Source organism: Giraffa tippelskirchi, chromosome 13 (assembly GCF_054371585.1).
Source record: "Giraffa tippelskirchi isolate mGirTip1 chromosome 13, T2T-mGirTip1v1.2.pri, whole genome shotgun sequence".
NCBI classification, from domain to species: Eukaryota; Metazoa; Chordata; class Mammalia; order Artiodactyla; family Giraffidae; genus Giraffa; species Giraffa tippelskirchi.
Window position 1 is genome coordinate 108227135 of NC_137287.1, and position 20410 is coordinate 108247544.

Below are 20410 nucleotides of genomic sequence, written 5' to 3' on the forward strand. Positions count from 1 at the left end.
TTTAAGTAAGGGACCCTACCTGTGGCCATAAGTAAAGACTGGTAGTCACTGCGAACTCATTGCCTGCAAGCAGGTGACCAGGGGAGACTCACTCCCCTTTCCCCTCGACTCTCTCACTGGTTCTTCCATTGGTCAACCTCAACTAGAAGCCAGAGGGCAGGGAGCATGGGTGGTGATACATGTTGGCCATCTAGGGCAAGGGACAGGATGCAGAAAGATAGAGAATGGCTCTGGAGGGGCCAGTGAAGAATATCCAGAACAGTTACCCAATGACCCTCCAGCTATTTCCCCTTTCTTGTCAGTCTTCACCACCCTGCAAAATCAGACAACCTGGCGTCCAGGTTTTCAGGATCAGAGAAGGCATCATAGGGAGACTTCTCCATGGCTCGCTCCCCTCCCCTGAGATATCTCCAATCACACCCACTTGTTTCCTTTCAGCCAGGTTCAGAAGATGGATCCCAGCTCACAAATCATTCCTCTTTTCATCCCCTCCCTCCCTGAGGGTGCCCTTGTTTCAAGGAGAAAATTCTAGGGCCTCTCATTTAAAAAAATCCTCCATTGATCATTCACATTTTTCTTGCTGCCTCTCAGCTCCTCCCCTCAGTCTAACCTTTACATAGGAGAGGTCCGTATTTCCTCACCCATTCACTCCAGCGCCCCCTGTAAACTAGTTTTTGCCCCTTCACTCCCTGAGACAGTACTTGCTAAGGTTCATAATAGCCCCCTGATTGCTAAATTCAAAGGACTTGCCTTCTCATTTTTCTGAGATTTGGGCCATATCAGTGTTGATTACTTTCTCCTTGAAACTCTTCACTACCTTGGTTGCCTTGGCAACCTCCTCTCCTAGTTGTTTGTCTCATCCCTCAAGTCTTTCTTTCTCCCTCTCCTTTGTTGACCACCTACCTTCAGTCAGCCCCTCAAATGTCACAGTAACTCACGATGCTGACCTGGGTCCTCTCCCTCCACTCTCTCTCTGGGGACCTTACTAATTCTTGGGTTAGAATTATCCATTAACCTCTGTCCCAGGGTCAGCCCCTCCAGTCAAAACTCTTCCTGGTCTAGGGTCCAGCTGGGCTCCACTGGGCTGCACCCCCCAGCCCCAAACAGCTCTACCTGAGACTAAGCCCATTGTTATACCCCTCAAACTGGCCCCCATACTGTGTTTCCCCTCCCAAGTATCCCAGCCCCCCACCATCCACAGAGGGTCCCACCTAAGACTTATGGGCATCACTCTTAGCTCTACCCTCACTTTCATCCCGACAGCTAACAATCACCATACATTTCTTTTTTTTCTAAGAGTTTCCAGGTTCTGTCCAACCTTCTTGCCCTTGCTCCAGGTCAGGTCTCATCCTACCTTGCTCGGACCACGACCACAATCTCTGAATCGATCTCCTTACCTGGAGACTATCACTTTTCCAAATCTAGCCTTCACAGGGCTTCCACAGTGATTTTCCCATGCCACAAATCTGAACACATCACCAATGTGAAAATAGTACCCACTGGCTGCAGGATGATGTCCAAACTCCTTGATGTGGAGGGCATCCACGGCCCTGAGGGGTCTGATCTCTGTCCACATCTTTAATCCACTCCTCACATTCTCACTTTATTCTCTCATATTCCAGGAAGACCAAATGCCCTCAAGCTCACTCTAGTTACTCCTCACTCCTGGGGCTTTGCTTTGCTGCTTCCTTTGCTTGGAATGTCCTTCCAATCCCTTGTAGCTTGCTCATTCCTACTTGTCTTTAAGAAATCAGGCCAGTGGTCACTTGCTCTGGAAAGTTCTGTACATATCTGTGTTCCATGATTGCACTTACCATGCCGTATTATAATCGTCCACTCACACGATGTGTTGCTGGACACTATTCTATATGTTACTCAATGTGTTCCCCCACACACTTCCTTACCTGTCACTCTTTTGATGCATAACAAACAGGCCCAAACTTTAGCGACTTAAAAGCATGATTTATTATTTCTCATGGTTCTGGGGATTGACAGGGCTCAGCTGGGTGGTTCTTGCTTAAAGTCACTCATGCAGTTGCAGGCAGAAGGCAGTTGGAGCTCAAGTCATCAAAGGCTCAACAGGGCTTACTGAGCAAGATTCACGCAGCTGGCAACCAGAGTGCTTTTATGTGGATTCACCATATGGGTTGGACTTTTCACAACATGGCAGCTGAGTTGCAAGAGGGAATGTCCTGAGATCAAGTGTTTCAAGAAGCCTGTGCAGAAGCTACAAGGCTCCTAACGACCTAGTTTCACAAGTCCCAGAATGTCTTTTCTGCCATTGGCCTAATATTCTGTTTGCCAGGTAAACACTAAGAGCAGCCCAGATTCACAGGGAGAGAAATTAGACTCTACTTCTTGATGTGAGTAGCACGTGCATACAAGGAGGCAGGAATTGTTGGCAGCCACGTTGGAAACTAGCTTCCATGGTCACCCTCTCTGCATTCAGTCGCAGCTTTGGGGGAAGATTTGGGTTGTTACAGCATGAAGGCAATGAGAAAGAAAGTCGATGGTTTCAAGTAGTCTCTTGAAACCTACAACAGAGATAGGGTGTTTGGTTGTGGTCAATGGTTTGTAAACAGAAAAGAACTCAGGGGACTCAGAACTGGAAACTGACACCGTGAACATGAGACAGGGATAATGCAGAAGCTGTCTTTCTGCCTGGAAGGAATAAAATTCTGACCATCTAGAGGAAGGAGCGGAGAAGGCAATGGCACCCCACTCCAGTACTCTTGCCTGGAAAATCCCATGGACGGAGGAGCCTGGTAGGCTACAGTCCATGGGGTCGCTAAGAGTCGGACACGACTGAGCGACTTCACTTTCACTTTTCCCTTTCATGCACTGGAGAAGGAAATGGCAACCCACTCCAGTATTCTTGCCTGGAGAATCCCAGGGATGGCGGAGCCTGGTGGGCTGCCGTCTATGGGGTCGCACAGAGTCGGACATGACTGAAGCGACTTAGCAGTAGCAGAGGAAGGAGGGGAATCACATGGAGACAGAACTAACAGTAGATGCTACATCTCCTGAAAGAAATTTGGGAGTATCCCAGAGTAGAAGGGAATATTGCCTGGTTTCTCATGGTGTTTCCCAGGAGACCAACACCTCCCAGCAAGGGCTGGAGAGCTTGAGAGCTCTGATGGGAGGAAGTGTTTGACAGAGGGGCCTGGGGTGTCCTCCACGGTCCTGTGAGTTCCTGTGGCAAGGTAGGGGTGATGAGGGCATAGTATAGCCGATGAGTATAGCTGGTGGACTTAGAAATGCTTTGCGGTCAGGACAAGGATTCAGGGACGACGTGCTGGTTCAGAGGATGGCAGTTGATAGAGCCCGTGATCTAGGATCAGATGCATGCCCTGGGACCAGGTCAAAACAGGAGAGCCCAGAACATGACATACCCTCAGGGAGAAGGGAAGGAGCAGTGAAAAGCAGAGAAGCTGGAAGCGGACCAAGAATCTACTTAAGAGAGACTTAGGAAACATTCAGATGCAACTGCATTTACCTTGAACTGAAAAGATTTTGTGCTTCTGAACAGAAAGGGGTAGGGGTGCAGGTAAGAGTGACCTTGATCATGGAGAAATAAAGAAGCTGTATTTTGGCAAGGCTCTGTTTGTGGCAGTCTCTGGGCCAGCAAACTGGGGCCATCTTCATCTTTTCATTCTCTCTCATCTCTTGTGTTTTGTTAGACTCAGGCCTCCTATTTCCACCTCTAATGTTGCTCTTTTAACCATCTCACTTTAAAAAATATATATTTATTTTTTGGCTACACTGGGTCTTCGTTGCTGTGAGGGCTTTCTCTAGTTGCTCAGAGTGGGGACTACTCTCTAGTTGTAGTGATTGGGCTTCTCATTGCGGTGGCTTCTCTTGTTGCAGAGCACGGGCTCTACGTGCATAGGCTTCAATAGCTGTGGCTTGTGGGCTTAACTGCCCTGCAGCATACAGGATCTTCCTGGATCAGGAACAGAACCGGTGTCTCTTACATTGCAAGGCAGATTCTTAACCACTGGACCACCAGAGAAGCCCCTCTACCTCTGTATCTTGAATCCATCTCTTCCCCATCTGCCCTGTGGTTCAGCTCAGCCCTGTATCTCATCTCACCTGGACAGCTGTGGCAGTCTTCGGATAAAAGCCCAAACTCCTCAGCCTGACACACGAGTCACTGCTCTCCTTCCAGTTGCATTCACGCCCCAAACCTGTGTGCCTCACCCTTGCTGGACTCATTTCTGTCCCTGGTGTATCCCACGGAGGTTGCTGGCCTTACAGGGACCCGGTAAGAGATGAGATCCACATCCACTCTGCCTGTTTCACTGCCCTCCCCCCAATCTTGCAGCTCTCAAATCTTTTGAATCCAACTCTTTATCTAGGATTTTACCCAGGAAGTTTCTCTTAAGCTCTGGGCCCTTCCTTTTCCTGTATTAAAATTTATCTATGTGTCATCTCCTAAGAACTTGGGTCTGCATTTCTATAATTGCAAAAGTAATTTGTGGACATCTTAGAAAATTGCTAAGTACCCAAAGTACCCAGAGGCAAACACTGTCCACATATTAACAAGAAGACAGAAGAGCAGCCTTCTCCCCAAACTCTCACCTCAGAGTATGTGATCTGCTCCTTGGGGTCACCTCCCAGCTCTAAGAAGCTCTTAGATCCCTTGTATTAGGAAGGCTGCTTTCACCAGCAGCTAACAAAACACCCAAGAGTGACTTAAACAGTAAGAACATTTTATTTATTTCAAAGAAAGTCCAGAAGTCAGTGGTGCCAGGTGTTCAAGCTGGAGTCAGCACAGAGTTGCATCTCCTGGCCTTCCCCTCCTGGTCACAAGATGGCTGTCAGAGCTCCAAGGATCATGTTTTCACCCAACAGCACCTAAGCGGAAAGGAAGGGGCAGGGCCAATAAAGCCTTCCAGATGCATCTCCTTAATCAGGGAGGAAAGTGCTTCCTTGAAGCTGCCTGACAATGTCCCTGAACAAGATCCTAGTCAAAATTGGGTCACAAGAGTTCTCGGACCAGTATTCACGACACCCAATTTCTAGTTCATAAGACCCACTGATGTCCTATGTGGCAGATGAGGCTTTGGGTCACTTGGAAGCTGCTCCCCTCCCTCCTTGATTCTCCCACCAGAGCTGTCAAATACCTCTGCTGGTTATCTTTTTTTTTTTTTTGGAGGACAATTACTTTACAATGTTGTGCGGTTTCTGCTGTACAATGAAGTGAATCAGTTACATGTATATATATCCCATCCCACTCATCTTGGTCTCCACAGAGCCCCGAGCTGAGCTCCCTGTGCTATATGGCGGTTTCCACTAGCTATCTATTGTACACATGGTAGTCACTGTACATTAGGTATGTCAATCCTAATCTTCCAATCCACTATACCCTCCCCTTCCCCACCTGTGTCCACATGTCCATTCTCCACACCTGTGTTTCTCTTTCTGCCCTGCAAATAGGTTCATCAGTACCATTTTCTAGATTCTACATTTATGTGTTAATATACTGACTCAATGGACATGAGTTTGAGCAAATTCCAAGGGAGAGTGAAGGACAGGGAAGTCTGGCGTGCTGCAGTCAGTGGGGTTGCAGAGTCGGACACGACTTAAGAAATTGAACAAAATCAAATATGATATTTATTTTTCTCTTTCTGACTTACTTCACTCTATGATGGGCTCTAGGTCCATCCATGTCTCTACAAATGATCCAATTTTATTGCTTTTTGTGGCTAAGTAATATCCATTGTTTATCCATTCTTCTGTTGATGGACATTTAGGTTGCCTCCATGTCCTGGCTATTGTAAACAGTGCTGCAGTGAACACTGGGGTGCACGTATCTTTCTGAATTATGGTCTAATTTTAAGAAATCTACTTCCCCTTCACTCCTGACTGACTCCACTGTGTGTCCACAGATGCTCTTGTGCCTCCCCCTGCGTCCCTGTCAGTCCTCTGACCTGCTTCCCTCCACTGCTGTCTCCCAGCTTCCATGTCTTTACTTTCACATTGTGATGGATAATATTGACATTCCATTTGGTAACCATAATATCAATAAAATCCAGGTCAATACAAAAACTGACTCTCAATGAAAAGTGAAACAGAAAAAATTCTCATTATTTGAGTCAATGATACCATACAACTCCCTGTGGGTACCTACTATGTATTTACAAGTTTTTAGAAAGTCTAGGGAAGTGAACACGGAGCCCATCGCAGTGGCAGCCTCTGGGGAAGAAGAAGGAAATGGGATGGCAGTGGGTGGCCAAAAGGGACTTGAGCTGCATCTGCAATGTTCTATTTCTTAAAAAGGAGAATGTATTCATGTTGTGCTTGTGTCATTAAACTTTAATTTGGAAAAATTCCCATTCATTCTCAGCCAATTATGTCAGCTCTGTGTGTTTGGCAGTGCTTGCATGTTTGTGTCCAGGGAGGAAGAACGTTTACTTTGTGTGTGTCTATGAATGAAATACAGTGATTAGTAGATTTAAAAAAATGTAGCAAGCAAGAGAAAAAACAAAGTGGGGGGAGTGGAGAGAACTCATTGACAACAATAATAAAAAGGATAGGAATAAACACATTAGGAAATGGGTAGGTTCCTTATGGAGAAAACCATAAAATGGGACTAAAGGGGAGATAAGATGATCAGAATAAGTGTGGAGCTCTCCTGTGTTCATGGATTGAAAGTCTTAGTATTGTATTGATGTTGATTTCTCCCAAATCAATCTTTAAATTCACAGAACTTGACAAGCAGGTTTTAAAATTCATGAAGAGGAGTTAATGTGCAGTAATAGTTAGCAGAGATAATTGAAAAGGAAGCACAATGAAATGGAGCTTTCCACTTAACAGCTACCAAAAGGTGGTCTAAAGCTACGGTGGATGAAAGAGTCCGATGCAAACAGAAATACACAGACAGGTGAAACAGAACAAGGGCCTCAGACCTACCTAGACATGGAGATTCAGTGTGTGAGGGAGTTTCATCTCGGCTCAGTGGAGAGAATCAACTAGTCAATCCATCATGTGGTAATAATCAGCTGTACATTTGGAGAAAGGTTAGATCATATCTCATTTCAATCATAAACATACATTCCAGCTGCACTAAAGACTCACATAAAAACAAAATTACTAGAAAGGAATGCAGAATATATTTAAAACTTAGGAGTAAGAAAGGCCTAAACACAACCTATAAATAAAAGGAATAAAGGAAAAAAATAATAAAATTGATTATGTCAAAATTGATAACTTCTAAAAAAAGTTCCTAAAAAAGTCTGAAGGCAACAGACAAGATGGAAGTAAACAACTGCCCACACACATACACACAAAAGATTAACAGATTATATTAGAAAACTCATAAAATCAATAAGATAAAGACAAACAACCTAATTTTTTAAATGAGCAAAAATAGATCATTCAGAAAATAGAAAATACAAATGTCTAATACACATTTGAAAATCTCACTAGCAAACAAGTATGTATAAACTTTAAAAAATGATTCAATTTCACCCATCAAATTGGCAAATATTTAAAACAACTACTTATGGTGTGAGGACTGGAGTCCTCTCATACCCTCTGGCTAGAAGTGTAAATGGTACAAAGATTATGGAGGACACTTTGGTAATATCTAAAACTAAAAATGTGGGAACTTTGAGAAGCAAAATTCCACTTCTCAACCACCACCCTAGAGAAACATTACAGAGGAGGCAAGTGTGAGGCTGTTTTCAGTGGCATTGCTTATGAAGGAGGAAAGAAAAGATCAAACTAAATGTACACAGATCTTAGGGAAGGAAATGCGTGGCCCATTCATGGGAATGAATATAACACAGCTACTAAAAGGAACCAGCAAGGGCCATCTGTATCAATATGAGTACATCTTAGAAATATATGGTGGAGGGAAAATGCAGCTTACAGTAAAATCTCTATATGTGGGATGACTCATTCAAAATACCTCCATCAATACTCTACTCTACATTTATATGGAAGGAGATACATAAAACTGGGAGGAAGGCAGGGGAACTAGGACTTGGGAGGGTGGCCAAAGGAAATTTTAGTTATATTCATATTGTTCTACTTTTAAACAGAAAATGTATTCATGCTTCACTTCTTTAATTAAAGTATAATCAGAAAAGATTTTAATTTGTTTTCAGCCAATTATGTCAGCTCTGTGTGTTTGGTTGTGCCCAGGAGGAAGAACATTCATTTTGTGTGCGTGTCTGCAAGTCAAGGCCACTGATTAGTAAACAGGTTGAAATGAAATACGGAAAAACAAGGGCCAAACAAATAAGAGAACAGGAAATCCTATTCACAGTTGACAACAAAATCTGTAATAAACCCAGGAATAAATTTATCAAGAGATACGTAGGACTTTAACTAGAGAAAACCATAAAACTTGCCTGAAAGACATAGACGATGACTGGAATTGAGAGATAAAGCAGTGAGCATTGGGGGGAAGGCTCAAATATGATAAAGGTGTCAATTTTCTTCAAAGTTATCCAAAACTCAATGTGATCCCAATTAAAAAACTAGCAAAATTGTTCCTGAAACTTGACAGGCTATTTAAAAATTCATGTGGTGGGCCAAATATGCAAGGATGACCAAGGCAATTTTACAAAAACAACAAAGAGGGTGGGATTTGTCCCACCACTTAGCAAAGCATTTTATCAAGCTCAGGAGTAGACAAATAGATCAGTGGACCAGAAAGAGCTCTCACATAGACCCGCATTGGAATTTAGTGTCAGGTAGAGGCAGCAATTTTAAATTACTGAAGAAATGACAGGTTATCCAATAAATGGTATTGAAAAAATTGGTTATCAATTTTGACATTTTTAAAAATTTAGCACTATCCCACTTAAAATTAGCTTCATATTCAGCAAAGACTTAAATGTGAAAATAATAAAATGTATATGCAAGAAGAAAAATTACAAAAGCTTTAGGAAAAACACAGGAAAATGGTTGTGGTCTTAGTATAGGGAGGGCCTTCTTAAGGCAAGATGAGATTCTAAATTTGACATAGAAATGAAAAGTTCTATGATGAAAGATACAATACAGTTAAAATGACAAGGGTCACAATGGTAGAGAATTATGTGCAATGCATAGAGTAGGTAGGGAATTAATATAAAAAATTAAGAAATCCTGTAAGTCAGGAAGAAAAGAACAACACAGAAGAAAGATGGACAAAGGAGATGCACAGATGACCCCAATGGGAGGAAATAAGAATGGCCAGGAGACCTGGGAGGAGACCATGGTGTGACCAGGAAAACACAAATGAAACCGATAAGAAACCACTTTTTATCATCCATCAGATCCATAAGCTTTAAGAGCTGTCAATGGTCTGAAAAAAGGGAGATTGACATTTACTTGTGTTAGGATCTCAAATTGGCACAGCAGCTTTCGAAGCTGACCTGTGCTGTGTCTATGGAAACTGAAACAGTGGACACCGTAGAGGCTAGAGTTCTACTCTCAGATCCTACCCTATAGAAACATTTCAGGAGCTGGCAAGTGCCAAGGTGTTCCTGGCAGTATTCTTCATTACAGGGGGCAGAGAGGAGGAACCCCCAGGTCTATGGATATCAGAGAAGGGGAAACATGGTACAGTTGTGAGAAAGAGTACTATACCAAGTAGACAGCTGTTAAAAAGCAGGAACAAGAGCTGCTGTATCACTACCATGGGGAACTCCCCCCAAATATATGATTAAGTGAAAAATGCAGGATACAGTAATAGACCTATGACTTGGTATAATTTATTCAAAATACCTCCATCAATACTATCTATATATTTACTATGGAAGGCAAAACATAAAACTCTGAACAGTGGTCACCTCTGTGGAGGGGGAAGGGACCAGGATCTCAGGTGACCAGAGGAAACGTTAGTTACATTCATATTGTTCTACTTTTAAAAAGAAAATGTATTCATGCTTTACTTCTTTAATTAAATTCTAACCTGAAAAGATTTAATTTATTTTCAGCCAATTATGCCGGCTCTGCAAGTTTGGTTGTGCTTGCACGTTTGTGCCCAAGGAGGAAGAACGTTCACTTTGCGTGTGTGCCTGCAAGTCAAGCCCACTGATTAGTAAACAGGTTGAAATGAAATATGGAAAAACAAGGGCCAAACAAATAAGGGGAGAGGAGATCCTATTCACAGTTGCCAACAAAACCTGTAATAAACCTAGGAAGAAATTTATCAAGAAATACACAATATTTTAACTAGAGAAAGCTTCCAGTTAAAATAAATAAATAAAACTTCCATGAAAGACATAAAAGATGACCAGAACTGAGAGACAGCAACGAGCACAGGAGAAAGATTCAAATATGAAAAAGGTGTCAATTTTCTTCAAAAATATCCAAAACTCAATGTGATCCCAATTAAAATACTAGCAGAATTGTTCCTGAAACTTGACAGGCTATTTAAAAATTCACCTGGTGGGCCAAATATGCAAGGATGACCAAGGTAACTTTACAAAAACAACAAAGAGGGTGGGATTTATCCCGCCACTTAGTAAAGCATATTATCAAACTCAGGAGTAGACAAATAGATCAGTGGACCAGAAAGAGCTCTCACATAGACCCGCATTGGAATTTAGTGTCAGGTAGAGACAGCAATTTTAAATCAGTGGAGAAATGATACATTACTCCATAAATGGTGTTGGGACGATATGGGGGGAATGGGAAGAGATTAAAGTTAGACCCTAAGATTCGTGCATAAGGAATTTATTTTTTGGATATAGTAGACACTATGAATTTTTGAGAAGGAAACACAGGAAACATTTATGACCTTGACATTGGAAAGGCTTTCTTAAATAAGACTGCAAAAATGGGATGAAATTGACAAATTTGATTGTATCAAAATTTAAATTTCTCTAAGACAAAAAGGTACTATACAATTAAACGACACATATCACAATGTAGAAAATATCCGCAATATACATGACAAAGTATTAATATTCAAATAAAGAACTCTTAAAAATCAATAGCAAAAAGACAAAAAATGGACAGTAAACACATGAAGACTTCAGCCTTGTAGGTAGTTCAGAAAAATACCAACTAAAGCAAGATACTATTTTTCACTGGTTAAAAATGGAAAACCTGGACATGGTCTGGGGAAATGGACACACACACTGCAAGCAGGAGAAAGGAGCAAATCAGAAGGCAATATGGAGAACATTTTTAGAAATCTCTATTAGAATTTAAGATATGCATGCCCTAGAACCCATCAGTTCCATTTCTAAGTATCTGTCCCAGAGAAATACTTGTACATGTGCAAAATGAGCAATCCTAAGAGGCTCTTACAGGTGTGTCTTAATGGAATGACACTGGAAACGATTTAATAGTCAATCAATAGGAGATAGGAAATCAAACACAGTGTAATTGGCGAGGGCCGCCAGTTGCCAGTGGCGAGGAACACTGTGGCACAGTGTGTCGGCTATACCAGGAATCTCATAGAGCACGCTAAGCTGAGTAACACCTCCAGCTTGTACACACCACGTCTGTGCAAACAAACACACAAAAAGAGAACATAAGACAAGCTTCAGTGGGCTTTGTAAAACATTTTGGATAAGCAGCAAAACCTAAGAGCAGTTACCACAGCAGGGGGAGAGAGGTCTTGATGGAGGCTGGGGGTGGGGGGTGTTCAGTAGAGACTTCTTTATCTGTAATACTAATTTTATTGAAAGGAAAATGTATTCATGTATTACTTGTATAATTAAATTTTAATTCAAAAATTCTAATTCATTTCCAGCCAATTAGTTCTACTTTATATGTGTGCTGTGTTCTCATTTGTGTACCCAGGGACAAAGCACATTTACTCTGAGTGTGTGTCTGTGAATGAAGCATCGTGATTAGTAAACTGATTAAAATTTGGAAAGCAAAAAGAAAAAAAGAAAAGCCTTTTACACTCACAAAAGGAACACAACTGATAAGGTACTCAGGAAAAAACCTAATAAGAAATGTGAAAAACCTTTATGACAAAATTGACCAACCTTTATTAAAAGGCATTAAAAATCAAACCAAACAAATAAGACTTTGATTAAATGGAGACAGATACCATGTTCACGGATGGGAAGAACTGATATCTAAAGATGTCATTTCTCCCTTCAGTGAAATCCCTCTCAAAATTCCCACAGGATTTTCACAGAACTTCGACAAGCTGATTCTAAAGTGTGTGTGTGAAAAAGTAAATGTGCAATATAACCAACGTACTTTTAAAAAAAGAATAAAGGGCCAGGAAGGGAGGGACACTTACCTGATCGGGTAGGAAGATAAAGCTTTTGCTTATTAAAATCTGGTGTTGGCCCAGAAGTAGACAAACAGATCAACAGACCTGAACAGAGTGTAGACATAGGGAACTGGGAGAAAAGATAGTGCTGGGACAATAAATGGTGCTTAGCCAACGGGTTATCTGTTCGGAAAAAGATCAGATTAGATCTCTGTGTCACACTAAGCATGAAAATACATTTCAGATGGGTTAAAGACAAACACTGAAAAAAAATACAGAAGTCTTCAGTGTAGATACAGAATGTGTATATCATTCACGTGGCAGGGAGGCTTCTTAAGACCGATGAGCTACCTGCTCTGGTGCTAGCATTGCAGATGTTATCACCGAAGTTTGATATGATGCTTTAATATCCGGTCTCCTGTCGGAGCGTGCCTCCAACCTTCCGCACATGTCCAGGTGGAGTGTCTCCACCTGGACCTCACAGACTCCTCTTCCTCTTTCTTTCAGCTCAACCCGATCCTGGAAAGGAGGACTGTGATCCTCGATGGACTGAGGTTGAATCCAGCTCCTGTTATTTGTGCTCGATGTCAGCAAGGCACTTCCTTCTGGTTTTTTTGGGGGGGGACACTATGCTAGGTCTTCACTGCGGTGTGTGAGCTTAGTTGCCCTGAGGCATGTGGGATCTTAGTTCCCCTACCAGGTATTGAACCCACATCCCCTGCATTGGGAGGTGGATTCTTGACCACTGGACCATTAGGGGAAGTTCCCCCTCTCCGGTTTCTGTTCCCTCCTCTATGACGGGAGGTGATGCTCTCCTTCTTACGGGGGAAGGTGAAATTCATATGAGATGATGAATGTGAAATGCATAAATGGGACAGAACGTATAAGGATGAAGAGAGCTGACTCTTGTACTTTCTCTCCACCCCTCAGCACCCCAAACTCCTGCCACCAGGACTTTACACCAATTCTTTCCCACATTGTACTTCTGGAGAATTATCACAGATTCTTTTTGGTCAAAAAGTTTGAATGTTGACTTCAGATTTTTCATTCCAAGGCAGATAATATTGATTCGGCACCCAAAAACCTTACTTCCTGTTGCTAGGTGCTTAGAAACACAAAAAACAATAAGACATGATCCCAGCCCTGAGACAGGATAAAAATGGTGCTAATTAGAGCTGTATTTGGTACACAGGTCAGATAAAAGCTCCCAAAAGAACATGGAGATCAAGTTACTCTCTAAAAGGTAAATAATTAAATTTTGCTCCATTCAGTCAAATATACATTATTGCCCGAAACTAATTTATCCACCACCACACTTGAACCCAACCCCTGTGAGAACTTATTTCACTAATTGTCTCCATCCTTAATCACTCCATTACTCAGGCTCCCTTCCCTCAGAGTATCTGTATGCCAGCATTGCTCTTTCCTTGAAGACTAAAATTTAATTTAAAGGCCTTAGACTTTGCTGCCTCACTTCTTCCTTTCCCTAATCACCCCCTACACAGGCTGCCTCTGCTATGGTCCCCTGAGGTCTCCCATGGGCCCTGGGGACAATTGGCACCTGGGGGTGCCAATCGGCAGGGACATTACACTGCCCAATCCCAGGGGTGCCATGGCGATTGGGCAGTTGCACATCAGACGAAATCCTGGATTTGCCCTTGACCTCTGACTGTGTGCACATAGCCACTGCTGACCACTCCATCTTTCTGTTGAAAGACCTCTCTCACCCTTTCTTTTCTGTGCCCCAGGAGGATCTTTCTTTCTTTTTACAGGCCCCAAATGTTAGTGCTTGGCCTCTTCTTCCTCAGCCTCCCTCATCCTCTCAGAATGCTCCAGACCTGATACCACTTCAGTTCACGTTTTCACTCAGGATCCCGCAGGAGTACTGAAACGGTCTCTGTGATTTCTCACTCTGGGTTCCAGGTCCATGCATCCAACCACCTCCTCCCCAGCTTCTGGCCTGCATGTCTCAGCTGTCTACCACCAGACTTGGGGGTCTGCCTCACAGACTTCGTTTCTTTGCTGGGCTCCTCAGTTCTGAGGAAAGCACTGCCACACCACCAGTAAGGCAAGCCCTAAACTCAGGGGTCATCTGGAACACCTTCTCCTCTCCTTACCCCTCTTCATTCCATCCAGCACCAAGACTGACCGGAATGTATTGTCCAAATCCTGTCCACCATGACAATAGAAACTTCCCAACTGGTCTCCCTAAGTCCATCTGTGCTTCCTCTAATGACTTCTCCAGGGACCAGCCAGAGTCTCAGGCCACAGGAAATATTCAGGCAGGTCTCAAACACGCTTCCCTCACTCTTAGAATGTACACAGGAGCTCAGCCCTGGCCTCCCGAGCTCTACCCACCCAGCCCTGCCTGCCTCTCTGGTCTCAATGCACCTCCTTTTGCACAGGCGGGCGGTTCCCTCTGGCCAGAAGGCTCTTCTCGAATTTGTTCTGTCCCATGAACTCTGTCCCCTTAACAACTTGGTTCAAGTGTCACCTCTGCAGGGAAGCCTCTGGAGTTGGCTTGGGGCAGGGGCCCTTGTTGTACATCCTCCAGCACTTGGTACCTTTCTTTCAGAGTGTTTGCTGTCAACGTTGGAAATTACACATTTATGTGTGTGATTACCTGATTCACATCTTTCTCCCCTACTATCATATAAGTGCCACAAGAACAGAAATCTGCCTATTTCAATTCATTCACAACAGAATCCACAGTGCTGGGCACACTGCCAGGCACAAACAGGTGGTAAACTGGAATATGCGGAATGAATCAACTTTGTCACTAAACAACACTTATCACATTTGGGAGTGGATATGAGCCTATGAACTTGCTCCTGTCTTCCCTATGCTCAACCTCCCCACTCTTGTCCTTCACATCTCCAAGTCTTCCTTCCGGACTCCTCAAAGAACTCTCAGTGACGAGAGTCCCCCTCACATTTCAACATTATTCAAGTTTTGCCCCATCACTCCCCCAAAATGCTCTTATTGAAGTCATCCAAAGCTTACTAATGATCAAATCCAAAGGGGGGGGGCGGGATCTGTCTTTATCTTATTGGAATTCTCTGCTGCATTTGACAGTGTTGATTACTTTCTCCTTGAAACTCTTCACTACCTTAGTTTCCATGGCAACCCACTCTCCTGGTTGTTTGTCACATGTCTCAAGCCTTTCCTTTTTTCTCCTTTGTCACCTACCTACACCTTGATTGGTACTTCATATGTCACTGTAACTTAGGATTCTGCCCTGGGCCCTGTCCCATTTCTCTTTCTCTGGTGATCTTACTCATTCTCAGGGTTCCTGTTACTTGAGTGGCCATGGCCCTGGGCCAGGCAGGACTCCCAGCAGAATCTTTTTCTGAACCCCTGACCCTTGACTCAAGTGCCTGCTGGGCTCCACCTGGCTATGATCCTGACCCCTTGGCTGTATCTGAGACCATAGTCTTGACCCTCAAACTCACTCCCCATCTTCCCAGGGGCCTCCCCACTCTCTACCCAAGACACACAGGAGTCTTTGTCTTCACTCTATCTCTCCTCCTAAAAGCTAATCATCACTTCTGGTTTTTAATCTCCTCTAAGTTCTGGATCTATTCCATCTCCACTGGTTGAGTTCAGACTTCTCCCACTCTTATCTGGACAATGGCCTCCTAACAGGTCTGCCTGCCTCTTTCTGGTTACTTCTTACGTAGATGTCTGGGGGTGAGGGTGGGGGTGTCAGGCTTTCCAGAATTCCTTATTCCCCCATAACAGCCCTTGTTACATTCAGGAAGATTTCCTGTTCTCCATTTTACATGGCTGTGGTGCGACATGGGATGCTCTCTTACACAGAACCCACAGAGGCCCCTCCTTCAGTCCCCGCCTCTTGCTACCCAGCTCTTATCAGGGGATGGTATGAGGCCGAAGCTCAACCAGTTAGACCAAGGCTCCTTCTTGACTTTGGAAGAAATAGTTAGAATTACTCAATGTCTAGGAGATACTGGGCTTCCCAGGTGGCTCAGTGGTAAAGAATCCGCTTGCTAATGCAGGAGACACGGGTTCGATCCCTGGGTCAGGAAGCTCCCCTGGAGAAGGACATGGTAACCCATGCCGGTATTCTTGTCTGGAAAATCCCTGGACAGAGGAGCCTGGCGGGCTATAGTCCATGGGGTCACAAAGAGTCAGACACGACTTAGGGCCTGAGCACACATGCTAGGAGATTACACCAGGCAGTGGTGTGAAGACCCTGTGCAGCATTCAAGACCTATCCCCACTGACTTCATTGCTCATGATTCTTTCCTTCTATCCTGCCGCTCTAGGTCTCAGTTTCCTAATCTGTGAAATGGGGCTAGCGGTCTCTGTCTGCCTCACTAGGGACAGGAGGGTGGATTTGCAATGACCAGATGAGACAACAATCACAACCTCACCATTAAAAACTATGAGGAGCAGCACCCACACCAGAATGCAGAGTGCATTTCCTGAGACCCAGACTGCCTCACGTACAGACAGTTTCAACTTTGACTTTCATTTCCCTGTTTGTTGATTCCTTGGGAATGGTCACAGAATCTTTGTGGTTTAAAAATAAATTGTTTTTGAACCTCCATTTCAGGCATTTGATTTCAAGCAGGAAATAATTATTCTGTCTTTACCTAGATTGCTGCCTGTTGCTAGGTACCGAAAGGTACAAAAATGAATAAGACACAGCCCCAGACACGAGGCAGGATGAAACTACTGTTGATTAGAGCTGTAGTCAGTACTCAGAGGGCAGAAAAACAACCTCCAGAAAAACACGGAGATCAGATTACTTGGTAAAATGTACATGATTTAATTTTGCCCCTTTCCACCAACACAACTAATCCCTTCACCTATACACTTAATCCCACTCTCCGGGAGCCCCTTTCGTTACCTGTCCCTGCTCTTGTGTCCTCGCATAGCCCTCCTCCCTCCAAATGTCAATGTGTAGAGTACCTTCTAGAAACTTCTGTCCCCTCGGGTCTCCCTTGGGTCTCCCTTTCCCCTCCTGCTTTCTTAACCAGTCTCTAGATCACCCCCACCCAGCTGGGTTTTGCCCCCTGCCCCAAAGCTGCTATGGCCGGGGTCCCCAAAGACCAGGGACACTCTCACCTCCTCTGACTTCTGTGCCTTTGGCACATGAATGGTCACGCTGACCTCTGGAAGCTCTCTCCTCCCTGGGCTTCTAGGGCCCCCAATTTTTTAGCCCTTTCTTCCGCGCCCCCCCACCCCAACCTAGCCTCCTCAGCAGCATCCCTGCATCTGTCCCTGAAATGTCGGTCATGGCTCAGTGTCTGGCTCTGCTCCACGAACTCTGCACTTCTCCGAGTTCCCCATCTACCCCCTGGGGAGAAGCCCACACCTCCTTTGTGAGCTCCAGACTGGCAGGCAGACTTTCTTGGAAAACAGCTCTAGTCAAGGTCATTCATGGCCATTTTTCCTCTTTGCCATCCATGCCCTTTGATCTTGCCTCTGATTTACACAGACAAGAAGACTTTAGGTGACGGCCCTTTCAGCCTCTCTTCCATCACGTCGATCCTGCCTTCCTCTCGGCGCAGCCCAGAAATTCTCTCTGACCCAAGTCATAACCCTGGTAGCTTCTCCCTCATATTCCAAGTTCCTCAGGACAAGTGGCATGCTGCCTGCTGTACCCTCCTCTTTCACTTTCCTCTGCCCACCTTGTGGGGGCTTCGGGCCCACCTCTCACAGGAATCGCTCCTGTGGGGCTCGAGGGACCCCTAATTGCTCCGTGTGGTGGGCCTTCCGTCCCTATCTAACTGGCTTTTCTCTTCTATTGACTGATTATTCTCTCTTGGAAACGCTCCACATCCCTGGGTTTCCATGCCAACACAGGCTCCAGGTGCTTTTTCCATCTCTTTCTGCTGTCTCTTCTGCCTTTGTGGGCTTTTCTTTCTCTCTGTCCATGCTTAAACAGGGGAAAGATTCTCAGCCCTAGACCCTCCTTTCTCTTCTCAGCTGCCACCTTCTCCAAGGGCAGCTCAGCAAAGCCCACGGCTATAGTCACCCTCAGTCCCAATCTGAATCTTTCATTCAAATCCCTGCTGGGGTCCAAGCTCTCTCCTGGATCCTCACAGGCCATCTCTACCTGGATGCCCACCTTTCATTCAACTTGTGCAAAATTGGGCTCAATGATCCTCTTCTCACCCCTAAGCCTGCTTTTTCTCCCGAGTAGTCCACCCACCCAAGACACAAACAGGGAAGGCATCCTAGACTCTTTGACCTAGTCAGCAGCTTTGACCGGTCAGCAGCTTCTCCTGATTTTACCTTCTGTCTATCCTCTTGGCCTCCACCCTAATTCAGTCCTTGCCTTCTCTACCTGAACCGAAGCAATCATCTCTTCATTAGTTCTCGCACCTCTGAATGTCTCCAAGTAACCAGAGACAGATAACCTCCCTGGATACACCCATGAAGCTTCATACTTGAAACACCCATCTCGGCTGCTCCATGCTTTGCCCACGTCCCAAGCATATCTCTGGCCTTCTTACTACATATCATTTTAGAATCTGTGTGTTTTTCTATCTCTTTGACCATATGTCCAAGAGCAGACGATATATCTTGTTTATCTCCACATTCTAACACCCGACACTATGGGTGACAAAGTGTTAGTCACTCAGTCGTGTTCAATTCTTTGCCACCCCATGGACTGTAGCTCACCAGGCTCCTCTGTCCATGGGATTTTCCCAACAGCAGTACTGGAGTGGGTTGCTGCTTCCTTCTCCAGGGGGTCTTTCCAACTCAGGGATCAAACCCAGGTCCTCCTGTCTTGCAGGCAGATTTCAAAGTAGACACTCAAATGTTGTATTAATATATAGGTTATTGGCACTTGCTTGAAACTTTCATCTCTCTCCTTCTCTTTGACTATCATATTATTTTCCAGAAAGTTTATAGCAATTCACAGTTCCCTTTGTACTTAGTGCCTATTTCACTGTATCTCATCAGCATTGAGTATTCTTAAACTTTTCCCCCGAAATTTGTTGGTGAAAACTAGCGCTTCTTTATTGTGTTTTTATTGTTGATCTCTTGTTATTACTGAAATTGAATTATTTTCTCAAAAAATTTTTAGTCAAGTCTATTTTCTCTTCTGTATGCTGTTGAGGTGAATGACATACCTATCTGTTGGGTAAGGGTTAGGGTTATTTTTACTGTTAAGGATTTGTGTATCATCTTTTTACACATTATAGATCTGCAAACAGTTCATCCGCTCTGCTTTTTGGTTCTGTTTGTGACACTGTTTGACTTTGGAAATACTTAGCTTTGATGTGGTCAAGTTGGTTGGTCTTTGCCTTCTTGTACTTTGTTGTTTTTTTAGCTTAGAGGGGCTTCCGCTTTCAGATACATTAAATATCCAATGCCTTTTCTCTCTGGTTTTTAATGGATTTATGTCTCCTTTCTGATCAAAAGTTTTTGAATTTGGGTATGTGCTCTCAGGGAGGCTGAAAATGGATTATTACCTTTCAATAGTCAGAGCTCCAACTTTGGACAAGTCTTCCCCTTGTGGCTCTGACACTAAGCTAAGTTATTCCTGGCTGATGATGGCATCAGGACCACAACATCCTCAGAGAATATGCCACCTAAACAGGGAACCAAAAGGCTATGGGAAGGTATGACTCTAGACACAGTGACAATGAAATGCAGGAAAGCATTTAAGGGGTAGCAGCAAAAAACCTTTCTGGAAGCCTGGCCGGGACAGTGTGCGGAAAGATGGTTCACCCTCTTTGCCAATACGAGTGGCTGAATCTAGCTGGCATCCAACAAACAGTCTTGGATAGCTTCTGACTCTGCAAGGAAACATTACTCAGGGACCACAAGGGCGGGAAAGCCCAAGCCCTCCCCTCACCTGCATCAACCTACCTTCACAGATTCTGCCAGGACATTTCACCATCAGCAGAAAAAACTCTCAGCCAGTTCCTACCTGGCTCATCTTCTGGGGGTTGCAGCCATCGCCATGATTCCGCCATGCTCCAAGATGTGGACTTGACCCAGATCCTGGAGTCACCATGAGTCCTGTCCAATGACTGCTCTAGGAACCAGGGCATCTGAGGACAATGCCAGAGCTAGAAAGGAACTTAAGGGTTATCTAGCCCAAATGCCTCATTTTACAAATAGGGAAACTGAGGCCCAGTGAGGGAGGTGACTCACAGCCCTCTGTTGCTGCAGGAAGGACACCAGGCTATTAAGCCTTTCAGGAGGTTCTTCTCATGTATCTTCTGTGACATGTTAGTGTTTGTGATA

General features: G+C 44.3%; 1 long non-coding RNA gene across 1 annotated transcript; it reads right to left on the reverse strand.

The window, feature by feature from the left end:
- Positions 1–4698: 4698 nt before the first annotated feature.
- On the reverse strand, positions 4699–7004 carry LOC145533209 (uncharacterized). The gene is made up of 2 exons (XR_014073915.1): positions 6916–7004; positions 4699–4857 (listed from the first exon to the last, which is right to left on the reverse strand). It is a non-coding gene; the product is annotated as an uncharacterized LOC145533209 (long non-coding RNA).
- Positions 7005–20410: the final 13406 nt, after the last annotated feature.